The sequence below is a fragment of the Schistocerca americana genome, chromosome 6 (genome assembly GCF_021461395.2).
Source record: "Schistocerca americana isolate TAMUIC-IGC-003095 chromosome 6, iqSchAmer2.1, whole genome shotgun sequence".
Classification (NCBI taxonomy): domain Eukaryota; kingdom Metazoa; phylum Arthropoda; class Insecta; order Orthoptera; family Acrididae; genus Schistocerca; species Schistocerca americana.
In genome coordinates this window covers 242,246,466-242,262,838 of record NC_060124.1, presented here as the reverse complement: position 1 = coordinate 242,262,838, position 16,373 = coordinate 242,246,466, and positions in this window count along the sequence as shown.

Genomic DNA, 16,373 nt, shown 5'->3' with positions numbered 1-16,373 from the left:
ACATTTAGCGCTCTTGTCGAATGACAGGACAAGTGTTTAAGTTTCCAAGGGAGTATGTTGAAAAGGAAAATAAATTTCAGGCTGACACATGAGGATCTGATACCTCTATCGCAGTTTGCGACTTACCTATTGACTCGCCCACATGTATTTACCAGGTGTTGTGATGAAATATTACTGAGAATCAGCAGTTGTGAGCAAACCGGATACATTAGTTCTTCTGCGATATTTTCTCTTGTACTGTTCTATATTAATTTGTAGTTTTTAGAAAAGCTGATTCAAGCCAAGAGCCTTAATAATCTTTATAGTGTATCATCATTACCTTGAACAGTTTCCAGACCCAGCATGGGTCTGTTTGGAGCATGAACCTCCACATCTATTCCTGTTTTCCCACCATCCTCCTGTGTTCACTGTGGTCAGGTCCTCGTCTCTTTTTTCAGCATATTTCTCCACACCTTTCATCCATCTCTTCCTTGGTCTTCAGCTTGGTAGTTTCCTTCGCATGTGAACAGATGAAGAAGTTCTTGGGAAATGTGATTCAGGAAAATGGAAGGAATAAGGAAGAGATCAGACAGGCAGAAGCCTTCCTGCGAAGTTTTAGGCGTGTGGTTTGGAACAGAGACGTCACACGAATAAAGCAAAGAACTATTATGTGGAAGTTGCTACAACCCAATATTGACCTCAGACCCGAAACTTGATTAATGGATAAAGGGTATGTAAGGAGGTAACAGGTAAGTGAACCGAGCTTCCTCAGAAATAGGATAGAAGAACAAGGAGAGGTAGGATGGAGAATAAACACTTGGGGGGGGGGGGGGGGGGGGTAGGGGAAATAGTGTAAGAGGAAGCTATGTAGAGCATGATAGAAACACGAGGGCTAAGATGATATTGGCACGTAAAGACTACGGAAACCATATAGACTCCCAACGTGATACACGAAACAGAGATTGCTGGGTATACTCGAGTAAAATCAAGAATGAAAAATGAGCAAAGACAAAGATTGCACTATAGCTCTGCGTCTTCATACGTCACGAGGTGGGAGAGACTTCTTTCCACACATCTTTGGGTATTGAAAAATTTTAACAGAGCAAGTGGATAAAGAAAACAACATATAGTTAATGAATTTCTAGTCTAAAGTAGCAAAAGAATTTTTTCAGAAGAAGACTCACGGGCGAAGTAAACTCCATATATTGGTTGTGACAGAGCACTCACAATTATACGCCCAGTTCATAACGAAGAAAATACTTTGCGGCTAGCATTAAAAGATCAAATAGTCTGGAACAGAAAAAAAAATAACTAATGGCATGCTGTAAGAGGTCCATGAATAAGAAATTTGTTGCTAGCTCACTCGAGCAGATGTAATTTCGATGTATTGCTCACGCGCTGCCTGCGATCTGTAAGATATAAGAGAATCTGAGACCAAAGAGCAGTGTTGACTGCAGTAGGAACTGTGTAGCAGTAGCAGTAAGTTGTTGCTAGCGATCAGTCTGGTGCATCGTGTTGGCTGGGCCGGTCGTGTGCAGCGATGGGGGAGCCTCAGCGTTGTAGTATAAGGTAAAAGCAGCCTCGCGCATATGTAGTATTGTTATCTCAAGTCCCATGTAAATGTTTTAAAAAAACCTCTTGATAATAATCTTTCTCATAAAAAGTAACTTTTGACGATCATTCATTTCAATTTAAAGAATTTACTAATTTCTCCAATCCTTGGTCATTCCGATTATTGAAAAGAAAAATCAGTTGTTTCCTTTTATAAATGACAGATCTATCGGCCAGCATTGCACAGGGCTGTGCCAGAATAATTTCTTATAGGAGCAGATATATATGCGTTATCCGGCGACCTTATTGAGGTAAGAATTTTCAATTTTTTGAGAATGGTCTTTTAGGGCCATGACGCAGCACTGCTGACGTCCAAAATTCACCAGTTTAAATTCACAGTCATTATTGAGAGGTTACACTAAATGTGAATATTATTCATAATATTTTTTTTTATTTTTGTGGGGAGGTTACACTTGGCGACAACCGGCCAGGATCGTATTTTTGTGAATTACTCAGAGGTAGTCAGTTATATATCTGCTCTTATTTACTTAATATTAAATGTAGTTTGCATCTGGCGCAACGCATTTACTAATTTGTCACTCTTTCTTTTACAGATCATCGGCAATTTATTGCTCTTTGTTGTAATTGTATTTGTTCCATTTTTGCTTTGTCTTTGTTTCATTTTGTGCTTAACTTTGATTTGTGAAAATGCCGCGAAAAACTGTTAACAGTACATCGCGATGTGCAATGAGTGAAATAGCCGACTGGAATAATTTGACCCATAATACTAGCGACACTCAGTGCAATAGTGATAATCCTCTAATTACAGATAATCAGTGCGTGCCGACCACTAGTTATGACTTTAATGCTAATGATGAGCAAACAAATTCAATTTTGTCCTCTGTTAATTTAAGTACAATTGATGACGCGACACATTCCGTTACAATGATCGCTGCCCAGTTTGACACGCCTGATTTGCAAAATTTACGTAGCGAACAGATAAAGGTTTCTAACGAAGGTGAACAATGTACTCAAAATATGTTAGATTTATTTGATTCCGATTTAGTGACTAATAGTGCACGTCCGATTGGCAAACGTTTTCAAGAATCAGAGAATGACCAAATGGTTATACAAAACTTGACACATGCAGATACATCATGACACAGCACAGAAAATAGAGTCGCTAATTTTGGCTGGGATCAAGTTATCGCATTATTACTACAACTCAATGAAAAATTCGACAACCATTTCAAATATCAGAGTGAAATACTAGACAACCATTTCAAACAACGTGATGAAAATCTCAAACAGTGGAATGAAAAACTAAGCAACAATTTCAAACAAATTAATGAAAAACAAGACAACAATTATAAAAAACTTAACGAAAATCTCAAACAGTTGAATGAAAAACACGACAACCTTAATGAATCGAACAAACTACTTAATGAAAGTTTCAATCAGTCGAATGAACAACATGACAGTTCGTTTAAACAAATTAATGAAAAACTTGACACCCCTATTGAACAGCTTAATGAACAGATTACAGCGATTTCGGTGCAATGTAATGATACTAAAGAACAATTACATGAGAAAACTAAGGCTTGTGCTATGAATAACAAAATCACTTAGACATGAAATTAGTGCGGTTGGTAAACAATGTTCAGAAAACGCAACACAGTTACGCGACGAGTTTAATATAATGTCACCAGAACTTTCACACACTCTGGATGCGAAAGTCGATAAGAAATTTGGACAACAGATCAGCCAAATAGACGAACGTTTTAAAGTGACAGAAATGAAAAATGTTTCAGTCACTAACACGTCACAGCATACACCACATTCCGAACATCTGTCATACTCACACAGCCAGTATAACTTAGGTAATTTACAGAGAGTACGTCACTTAGATTCCGAACAGTCACAGACAAACGGATTATCATAAAATCCTGAACCTGTTCAGATATACAGAGATGGTAATTTTGATTACAAGCACTTTCTATCCATTAGGAAATATAAGGTATTTAAAAATGACAGATCACAGATTTACCCTTTGGACTGGATACAACAATCTGCTTTTGAATTTTCACTGGAGTTGCCGGTAATACAGAAACTAAATTTTATTTGCAGCGCGTAAGTGACCTCAGGGGATTCATTACTCTTCGATGAATATGTGCCGTAGCATGCACAGGGCCCCGAGCTGTAGTAGTGCTATTTCATCTTTAGTTTTCTGCACTGCTGCCTTCTCTTTTACTATCCTTTATATCTATCAAAACAGCTCTTCAACTATCGATCTATCTAGGATTAGAAACGTGTAAAGAATACCTGACATGACAAGTTTTACCGAAAGTGACAGTTTTCATTAGACACTCCCAGAACGACAAGAAGTACCAGTATAATTTTAATACCAGACAAAATTTTAATTATCAGTATCATCAAAATTATAAGCAACAGCAAAGACAATTTGGCAACAATAGAGGCTTTTCCCCACAACATCAACAAAACCAGTCGGTTAGCATACCTAACCAACAATGTAGTCTGCAAGGTCAACCAAGCTTTAATGTTTCGCCGCCTACACGTACAGCGTCGGCTCCTCCAAATAGTAACGCACAACAACAAGGAAAATACAACATACAGAAAACACATCATTTCAATTCGTATCGCAATGCACCGTATAGCAATGATTATTATGACAGACGTAAAAGTAATGAGCACAGTTTTCAGCGTAACAGTCGATCTTACCAGCAGCAGAATCATCCGCAACAACAGATTATCATGAATGAACCAGACAGTCGATATCATCCCGAACCTAATACGTCAGGAAGAAATAACAGAACAGTACAAATAGTTGAAATGCCACAGTATCCTCCCGCAAATAACAGCACGTCAGATAGAATTTGACTAGATACAGTACAGGTTGCATCCTCCAGCAACGTAAACAATACTTTTGATACACAGTTAAAATAGGATCATCGAAATTTTCAGCAGTAATCGATTCTGGATCACCTATGTCAGTTATAAATGAAGAAACTTTCAACGAGTGTAACAAAGAGAATACCTATCCTACGTTACCATTAGGCAAAACTAAAGTAAAAGGAGCAGTATCTGGTAAAGGAGTAGATGTAAAATTACAGACACGCTTATCATTTTGTATTGCAGGCCATACGTTCCACTGAAATTTTTGGATTGTTCCCTTATTGACAACAGACGTTATTTTAGGTACGAATTTTCTGGTACAAACGACGCAATTATTGACTTTCAAAATTCCTATTTAATGTTAAAGGATGAAAATGTACAACTGGCTTTAGAATTTCAGCACGCTTTATCTGCAGATGAACAGGCAATTAACCGAATACAGGTCTTTTCTACATCGCGTAACACGGACTGTCATTCCACATTGTTCACAGATACGTACGTACACAACTACAATTCACCAGACGAAGCCAACTATGACGTTATGAAAATGATTTCTGATAAAGTAAAACAAAGCAGTGCAAACACAGACGACGAACTTACTCAACTACGCAATATTCTTTTACAGTAAGCTCCAGTTTTTGACAACATTCCTGGTACTATGTCCGGTTTTATGTATGAATTTCAAGTTAAACAGCACGACACATTTAAAGCTAAACATTATCCCATTCCTTATATCCACAGAGAACGAGTAAAGAAAGAATTACAAGCTATGCTAGTCCAAGGAATTATTGAACCGGCAGTTAGTCCGCACATAAACCCGCTCCATATTGTTAAGAAAAAGGATGGATCACTTCGCCTCGTACTTGATTCGCGTCACAGCAATGACATTATTATTAATGAAACAGATCGCCCACAAACACTAGAAGAACTTCTACAGAAATATCATGGTACTGCTGTTTATTCCACATTAGGTCTGAAATCGGGATTTTGGCAAATTCAGCTCCATCCGAACTGCAGAAAATACACAGCATTTCTCTGTTTTGGTGACTGTTATCAATTTTGCAAATTATCGTTCGGTTTAACAATTTCTTCAGCAGCATTTATTCGCGGTTTGAATACTATACTTCCGACAGAACTAAAAGACAGAATCACAACGTATGTAAACGACATCCTTATCGCAGTAGCTAACTGGTCTGAACACAATCTGATTCTTGACAACTGTTGCAAACTTTTCGTGCACAAGGACTCATAGTTAATCTTAGCAAATCGCACTTTGGCAAAACTTCCATAAAATTTCTTGGACATGTAATTTCAGCAGAAGGCATTGCGCCTGACCCAGAAAAACTTCAAGCTTTTTGACATTACTGTTCCACCGACAAAGAAACAATTACGCAGCTTTCTGGGATTAATTAACTTTTTCCGTAAATTTATTCATTACTCTGCTTTAGACACCCCTAGATTATGCCAATTGACGGGTAAAAACGCTATTTGGTCCTGGGATAGCCAAGCACATTCTGAATTTGTTAATTTGGAACATGCTTTGTTGAATGCACGACTTTTATCACACCCAGATCTTACTAGAAATTTTTCCATTGCCACCGACAGTTCTAACACTGCTTTAGGCGTACACATTTTTCAGGAAATTGTAGAAGATGGTACTACAGTAATTAAAAACATCGCCTTTGCAAGTCGCATTCTGTCACCTGCTGAACGCAATTATTCTGTTACAGAACTTGAAACATTATGTGTTGTATGGGCATTTACGAGATTTAGACATTTTCTTTATGGAAGACATACTACCGTTTACACAGACCATAGAGCTATACAGTTTTTACTTTCGCTAAATTTACACATGAGAGGTTAAGCAGATGGAAACTTTATTTACAGGAATTTAATTTCACATTCCCGGCACACAAAATATTGTAGCAGACGCACTATCCCGTTCTCTCAGCAACAATCAGCAAGACATCGCAACCAACCTCTGCCAAGCAAATTTTAGCGTTTTGTATATTCAACAAGTCGCATTTGAAAATTTCATTTCGTCGTCATTACGAGACATAGCACAAGAGCAGAGCAAAGACAACGTGTGGAAAGAAATTAAACACCTTTGGCAGGATAGGAATAATGTTACCATCAGAAACCATTACACTGTACGCAATAACATTCTGTTTCGCTGCTCTCACCCTGACAGCAACAACTGGTTATTATGTATTCCTGACGAGCTTGTTAACAAATTAATTTGGTATACTCATTTAAGTTACGCACATTATGGAGCCAGAAAATGTTTTCTTATACTGAGACAGAACTGTTATTTAGCCAACATGGAGAAACGTATTCGACGAGTTTTAGCGTCATGTCAAATCTGCCAGAAAGCTAAATCAGACACGACTTCACATATTCCTCTGTTACATCCCATTGTACCCGTTAAATTGAGACACATGGCCGCTGTAGACATTTTTGGACCGATTCTCAGAACTAATAGAGGTTTTTGCTACATCTTTGTCGCTGTTGAACTCACTTCAAATTTTGTAACCTTCATTCCGTTACGCAAAGCTACTGCTAAATCTATTTCGAATGCATTTGTAAAACATTTCTTATTACATGTAGGGCATGTATTGAAAGTAATTTCCGACAATGGACCGCAATTTCGATCTGCAATATAGACACGTATGTTACGAGCTAGAAACATTTCTCCAATCTATATATCCAGGTAACACGCTTCTTCGAACCCTTCTGAACGACTAATGAAAGAAATTGGTAAACTATGTTGAATATACTGCCATATAAAACATATTGATTGGGATACGCACATACTCTCATTCCAGGATGTAATTAACTCCATACCACATGAATCTACTATGCTATCTCCGACTGTCATATTGAAAAATGTTGAACCACCTAACCAAATTAAAGAATTAGTGTCTTTTCCTACATCTCGTCGACTACGCCACCATGAAATGATTGACATTGCGCTCAACAACATCAAACGTGCCGCAGAGCGCCGGAGAAGACAGCAAAAACAGGTTTGTACACACCGTGACTTTCACATAGGACAGAAGATATTAGCACGTACGCACTATTTATCCAACGGAGGAAAGAGTAGATGCAGTAAATTTGAGCTTCTATACGCAGGTCCATATAGAATACGCTGCATTCCTCACCCCAGTGTAGTACATGTTGAAACTTTGAGAACCAGAAAAAGCAAAGGCAATCACCATATCTCTAATATTAAACCCTTTATTGAATGAACATACTTTATGATTTGTCGCACTGTAATGCCATTTACTGATATATGTATGACCACTTATGCAATTATATTTATCTGACTACTTACTGATAATGATCGTAATTTTTCTTGGCAAGTGCCTGGCAAGGTAAAGTTAGCAGGTCGCTTTTCTTGTCGTTACACATCAGACTGTGTACGTTTTTTCATTTCTTGTGTATGTATGATTGTTTTCCTGTTTTGTCTGTATGTACTACGAAATCTTTAAGATATAACAAACACCAGATGACTTTGACATTTATCCTTATGATATTTCAATATCCTGACTATTTTACATTTTTTGCTACTACACTATGATACTGTGTGTACATTTTTAGCACTTGAAAACTGTCTATGTTTTTGACCTAATACGTTTTCTGTCATGCTATGTTGTATGCCTAGTTATATCACTAGAAACAAGTTTTCATTTAATGAGTATGTGATTTAAATGCAAGATATTAATCCTTATTCATCCTTTTCAGAAAGCAATATCGTGTAAAAGAGACAAATTAAACAACCACAGTGGTTTGCTATGAAATGGAAATTTTACCATCAGAATGAAGGAAAGAAAATGCAATATCTTGTCATGAAGAGTAAATGGATCAGAATGAACAAGCATTAACAAGAATATACTATACACATCGTATGATAGCAGTCTTGACTAATTATTTCTCTTTCAGAATACGAGGCGATTGATGCAGGCTGTCAGACAGAACTACACATGTTAATTTTAGTGATGAAATATGCTAGAAGTAACAAACTCTATATTATGGATAGTTGTATGAAGTAAATGGTAATATGAATAATGAATAACGAAGTGTCTATTTTTTTTGAAGATGACAATAAATGATGATAAATAATTGTATGAAGAATATGGTAATATGAATAATGAAGTTTTTCTTTGCAGATGAGAATAATGATGAAGTTTATATATTTACTATTAGTTAAGAGATGCTATGTAGTTATCTAAGTATTTGTTGCAGTTCCTTTTGACAGTATGTCTTATGTCGCATAGTATAATGACTGAATGTTTTGGGAAAGACAGCTACAGTACACAGATATTGAGTACACGTGTACTTACCTGTTAATTCGAAGCTTACTACTTTTCAGCATAATATACATTTCTTCTTTCAGCTCAATAATCCACTTTGTATTTTTCCAGGAGAAGCTTTTCATGATACTAATATGCTATAAGCACTTAATTATTAAATCTGTTCTAGTACTTGCATTTTTTTTTACCCAGTTGTGTCTATCATTTATGAATGTGTTCACACATACTGCCTTTGTTTCATAACCTTACTACAGCTGACTCATGACGAATGACATTATTAATCCTTATTTCCAGCAATAAGTCAAAAGCATATATTTTCATGCCCCAGCAATTATCGACCGCAACGCAATGCATTGCTAGCACAAAAAAAAACTTATTACCAGTCTCAACTTTTACCAGTATACAACCAAATAATGCTGCCAGTTTAAGATATATTTCTAGTCCTAAATGTAACGCAAATTTTTCTGTTGTATTGATTCTATTATGTCTATGTATTAGTGGACTACAGACCTTGACTAATAGTTCCAATGTCTTATATTTTAAATATGTCTTATGTCACTTACATGATATCATATATAAACACCAGTAGCTTGATGCTTCACTCAATAACTCCTGTTTTGAATGACGACTTGTGAATAATACTGAATAGTGTTTTGCAAAACTATATGAATACTTTGTAACTGGCCAATGAGTGCTAATAATTACTGCAATCAGATGAGATATGAATAGTGTTTTGTAATACTCAATAATTGCTACATGTTTAGTAACTGGCCAATGAATGCCACTGTTTACTGTAATATGATGACTTATGCATTAATGCTATTCCAATAATTAACTCTTGTTTTGAATGATGACTTCTGAATAATGTATAAAAAATGCTTTGTAACTGGCCAATGAGTGCCAATAATTACTGTATAAGATGACTTATCAATACTGTTCCGTAATACTCCATACATACTACTTATATGCTCTCTAAATAGCCAATGAATGCCAGTAATTGTTCAGATCGGTTGATAGACTAGTGTAATTCTCAAGGATGACTAACATAAGACTTAATGTCCTTCACCTTCTGACCTAATTACCAGAAATTACTGCAATATCCGTTTGTCCTGTCGATCCTCATGATCATGGAGCACTATATTTGGCTTTTGCACTAATTCTACGTTGATATAAGAGTATGGATTCTACAAGAATGTGGTGTTGACATACCAAGCTGTCCACCACCTTGAACGATGGAGATGTCATTATGGTCCTACTGTTTGGTGTACCTAATGTACTACCAAAATGATAACATACAATATTAAAGCAACATTTCAGTGTCTTGGCTACACTGGTGAATACTTCATGGAAGAGAAGTTCAGATTGTCTCACTTGGTGTTGTGCTTCTGTAGAAAGATATGGACTTTCAGTGCAGCCACGTGCAACCTACTGTGTTACAACCATGATGCAATCCTTCCCATTCCTTTACTAGTTCTTGTAAAATGGTAAAGACTTATACAGTGCGTTTAAATTCTTGTAAAATGATAAAGACATATACAGTGCGTGTGCACTTCATTTCATTTGTCAATAAGATCAGTTGTCCTAAATATGCTAAAGACTTCTACAGTGCATGTGCACTTTATTTCACTCCTTGATATATTTAATTGTTGTAAAAATGCTAAAGAGTTTTACAGTGTGTGTCCACTTTATGTCGTTTGTTAATATATTTTGTACTCAGTGCGTGTGCACATTATTTCACTCCTTCATATGTCTAATTCATGTAAAGATGCTAAAGACTTTTACAGTGCGTGTGCACTTTATTTATTTAGTTCTTGTAAAAAAATGCTAAAGACTTATACAGTGCATGTGCACTTCATTTCGTTTGTTAATATGATTATTTGTCCCAAATATGCTAAAGACTTTTATAATGTGTGTGCACTTTATGTAATTTGTTGATATATTTTGTATTCATTGTGTATACATTTTGTCATTTCTTAATATGTTCTGAACTCAGTGCATGTGCACTCTATTTCATTTTTTATTATGTTCCACACTTATCAATAACGTATATATTCTGTGACTGTAGACTTAGTTAACTAAATAGATTATTGAAAAAGTTTTTGCTCATGGCAAGTCCAATTGGCTCACCATCGCTGCCAAATTTTTGCCCCCCCCCCACCCCCCCCCCCCAAGTGGAGGGTTATGAGCAGATGTAATTTCGATGTATTGCTCACGCGCTGCCTGCGATCTGTAAGATATAAGAGAATCTGAGACCAAAGAGCAGTGTTGACTGCAGTAGGAACTGTGTAGCAGTAGCAGTAAGTTGTTGCTAGCGATCAGTCTGGTGTATCATGTTGGCTGGGCCGGTCGTGTGCAGCGATGGGGGAGCCTCAGCGTTGTAGTATAAGGTAAAAGCAGCCTCGCACATATGTAGTATTGTTATCTCAAGTCCATGTAAATGTTTTAAATAAATCTCTTGATAATAATCTTTCTCATAAAAAGTAACTTTTGACGATCATTCATTTCAATTTAAAGAATTTACTAATTTCTCCAATCCCTGGTCATTCCGATTACTGAAAAGAAAAATCAGTTGTTTCCTTTTATAAATGACAGATCTATCGGCCAGCATTGCACAGGGCTGTGCCAGAATAATTTCTTATAGGAGCAGATATATATGCGTTATCCGGCGACCTTATTGAGGTAAGAATTTTCAATTTTTTGAGAATGATCTTTCAGGGCCATGAGGCAGCACTGCTGACGTCCAAAATTCACCAGTTTAAATTCACAGTCATTATTGAGAGGTTACACTAAATGTGAATATTATTCATAACATTTAATTTTTTATTTTTGTGGGAAGGTTACAATGCAAAATTGAAATTTTAGTTAGCAGAAACTAATGTACGTTGTAAAACACACAGGTGTCCAGTGTAGCGTATATGCATCAATCATGTAAGTGCATTGAAAATGAAGTTTTGCCACCGAAGCAAGATTAGTAGCGAGAGAAAATTTTAAGAAATTAAATTACAATATCGATACTGTTGCAGACGTTTTCACAAAATATTCTCGGTTGCCTATCTCCAGCGATTCGCAAAGTGTTCACTACCATTCGGGAAGCATATTCTCTCGTTCATGTTATTGTGAATCTACATACACTTAGAAAACTGTACACCTTGTAGAGAGAACTAACGTGCGTTTTAAGATAGTCTAAACATATCAGTGCAGTAAAAAATCCTTGAGTTCGTAACCTAGTCAACTCTCCAAGTGATAGGATAAGAGCTCAAGGAAACGTGGCGGACACCATACGAATCAAAATGATTGGTGATCCAAGAATGTTTTCTGTAGTGACGTATTGCAAAGGCCGACAGATACAAAGAAGGAGTAATGTCACTTTCAGCAGAATGCCGAATTATGAAGATAGAACAGCTGATCTGAGTTACAGAAATACAGACTTACGTAATAATTCCATCTAAGTTCACGTTTCAAAATGCATACAAACAGCATAACCAACACGAGTAACATTCTACTACCAATCATTTTCATGCTAATTAGGCATAGATTTAAGGCTATGTGTACGGCTAACAACTGTTACCTAGAATCTTATATGCAGATAAATGTGTACTGTTTTTTATGGGCCTCGTATGCAGCATTCTTTCATTTCTTTCTAAATTCATGAATACATTGCTTAATTTGAAGGAAAAAAAAGATATTATTAGTTCACCTATGTCCCTCCCACTGCAAAGGGACGTAATCTTTAATAGACGTACATCTCGACGGGTAGACTAACTTCTTGACAGGTGTAATGTTAATGAAACAATCAACATGCAGGCGGTTAAAAGCTATAATTAAATATTTCGATAAATTTAAAGTGGATCACAGAATCGATCTCCGAAGCATTATCGTTACATTTCACCATTTGTCCAGTCACTGAAGTGTACAGGTCCGGACTTGACTAATGGGGCAATCTGCTAGTGTTACTGTTCCAGAATTGCTCACTAAGGTATGCGGAACACCTTTCCTGGAAACTGGAAGAGTAAGGTAACACTCCCGATTTGACTTCATGCTTCAGTCTGGTACAAAGTTTCAATCTGTCAACTTTTTGTCAGTCGTATATTTACCACCTGATATGAAAATACCACGAAGAAGTGATCATTTTTATTTTTGTTAAATGTTTCATTTCCTTATACGTACTGTCTTTCAACCGTTGCATTTAAAGTTTTGCAACCATCAGTCTAAGTAGTTTTGCAATAGTCTAAAAAAATCTGTTGAAAGCTTTAAATCAGGGATTTCTTTTCTTGCTATCGCAGATACAGAGAGAAGCCCAATACAACAGACAAGTCAACAAGATTACATCATTACGGGCCAGTACTCTTATCCTAAAGTTAATGGAACTCTTTCATTTAGCGCGGTGCCCCTACCTTGAAGACGTTCTGGTTTTAATTCTGTTTTAACAACCTCGCTCCCCACATTTAAGAATATTGTTGCTGTTCTAGTCTTCAGATTAAAAATTAATCGAGTAAATAAACGACCAGACGGTACTCTTTCTCCTCTGTCGCTACTTCTGTACAAACTTACAGCTTTATCAGCGTTTAAAAATTATCCTCTGCCGTATATATCTATGAGACCGCTACTTATTGGTTCTTACCTGTTCTCAGCTGCCTTTAGTAGTTCATTAACGTCGAATTGAGGCGGACTTTTCAGAGAGACTGAGCGGTGACCACTCGAACTACTGAAGTGAGTTCCACAAGTGATGACCACGGATACATCAACATAGCGGAACCTGACAGTTGCAATCATATCGTGGATGGGAAGAGATCAGACCAATACTTCGGATCAGTGACTCCGTCACCTCGGATGAGTTGTCCTGCTGCAGTAGAGAAGATGAGACGAAAGTGGAGAATCTACGGATAATGTGACGACAACGTAGAATCCGTGATACAGCTACGGAACGTTCCAGGAGGTGATATTAACGTTCGTTGTAGATTCTGTATTGTAGCAAGCCTAGTTAAATGGTTGACCACCATCACCCACAAATATTACTGCATGTGAACGGAAATTCATGTTACGAGTTCAGTCAAACTCACTGTACGAATTTAGGTTTCGTGCCACAATCTAATCTGATATTTAAGTCTATCGAACAGAGAAACACACGCTGTATAATTCTTTTAGTAATGTAAGTTATCGACTTGTGTATAATAATCTCCAAGCAATAACCTGAGTACAGCGTTACGTTAGCTGATTGTAAAAGGTTAGTGAAAATGCCACACTAATGTTGTTGGTTCTCAACATTTTAGCAGTTTTCGTTGTAAATTATCTGGAATAGCGGGAAAACTATTGTCTCTTTATCTATATTTCATCCAGTGTTTTGCATTTATTTTAATTTCCGTCATGAAGCTGTGAGTGATATCGTCTCTATTAAGTTTTACAATAATGTCTTCGTTTAGTTGCAGATCTTTCGCTTTTTACTGCCGAGAGGCTGTCCGAATAGTGTGTCGCTCTTGTACCGCACGTGTTCACTTTACTCGTATGTGCTGTCGAATGATAGTAAGTGATGTGAATACGTAAAATGTATGCGCACGTTGCATGGTATTTATAAATGACATGTACCTTATCTATTAGTGAATAATGTATTTTTACTAAGAACATTAGAAGTCTTACATCTCAAATGTAACTGTCTAAAAACGACACCATAAACTCTCACAAAACTTCTGCACAGTTTTCGATTTGTTTCAGTGATATTATGTAACGAGACGAACTGAGACATATACGTCCAAATGAACTTTTTCTTACTGTCTTACAAACAGCTTCAGCACTTTATACTGTTATATGTCGCAACTGCTCTTTTCCTGTGAAACCTACAAGTGTGCGAAATACACGTAATATATTCTTTGAGCTTGTGCTTGCTGCACCCTCATCAGATTTCAGCGTCACGACGCTAAGAGCCACTTCTTATGTTTCCTCTTTCCCTTTAAGACACTTTTTCAGTTCCGAGCACTTATCTCATTTTTTCTCCCTTGCTACCTAGTACAAGGCGGACCCCATAAAGACGCAGGTGGGGATAAAGAAAGCTTCGCCTCCTGAGGCGGCCATTACAGAACTTTGCAAATACTGCCCCTCCCCCCTTCATCGTCTTTAATGCGAATGTGATGTGGCTCCCAGGGCGCCCTTCACCCCGGACGTGCGAACTTCGTCGTGCGGTGAATAACCGCAAAATTTGTCAATTCATAATAACAGGCTGTCAGATTTCAGGCCGAGGAAACGTATCACAGGGCTCTTATTACGAAAATCGTAAAAGAAAGTTACGATTTGCTGTGGGCAAAAGGTGTTACTATTGTTTCTCCCTCAACTCCCTTCTTCAGGGCCCGCTCAAGGAAGTGACATGTAACTGTAAGGCTGTAAATTCAACTAAATACTTAGGGATTACAATTACAAATAATCTAAATTGGAACGATCACATAGATAATGTTGTGGGTATAGCAAACCGAAGACTGCAATTCATTGGCAGAATACTTAGGAGGTGCAACAGGTCTACTGAGGAGACTGCTTACACCACGCTTGTCCGCCCTATTCTGGAGCATTGTTGTGCGGTGTGGGATCCGCATCAGGTGGGACTGACGGATGGCACCGACAAAGTTCCAAGCAGGGCAGCTCGTTTCGTATTAATCTCGAAATAGGGGAGATACTGGCACAGATATGATACGTGAATTGGGGTGGCAATCATTAAATCAAAGGCGGGATCTTCTCATGAAATATCAATCACCAGTCTTTTCCTCCGATTGCGACAACATTCTGTTGGCACCTACCTACGTAGGGAGAAATGATCATCACGATAAAGTAAGAGAAAACAGGGCTTGCACTGAAAAATTATGTGCTCGTTTCTCCTGCGCAGCGTTCGAGAGTGGAACGGTAGAGAGACAACTTGAAGGTGGTACATCTAATCCTCTGCCTGGCACTTTATTGTGAATAGCAGAGTAATCTCGTAGATGTAGATGTAGATGTATATGAGTCCTCGGCAGTTGAAACTTAAGTGCGTGGCAGGGAGTTCACTGCACCATCTTCAGAGAATTGCTTTACCGTTTCGCTCTCGAACAGAAGATACTTACATCTTTCCGCGGGAGCACTGATTTCTTACAGTTTATTACAATGATCATTTCTACCTATGCACGCCGGTTTGAACAAAATATTTTTGCATTCGGGGAAGAAATTTGGTGGTTTAAATTTCATGAGAAGATTTCATCGCAACGAAAACTGCCTTTATTATGATTGCTACAAAAGCCTATGATATCCATGTTGCCGGCCGGTGTGGTCGAGCGGTTCTAGGCGCTACAGTCTGGAATTGCGGGACCGCTTGGGTCACAGGTTCAAAATCTGCCTCGGGCATGGATGTGTGTGATGTCCTTAGGTTAGTTAGGTTTAAGTAGTTCTAAGTTCTAGGGGACTGATTACCACAGAAGTTAAGTCCCGTAGTGCTCAGAACCATTTGAACCAGTCCATGATACTCTCTACACTATCTCGCAGTAAGATAGTACGAACTGCGTTTCTTTTAAATTATTCAGTGCCCGCCAGCAGTACTTCAGAAGATGATGGACAAGCGTAGCGTAAGCTCTATTATCAATAAAACGGAGTCTATTGATCCGTAAC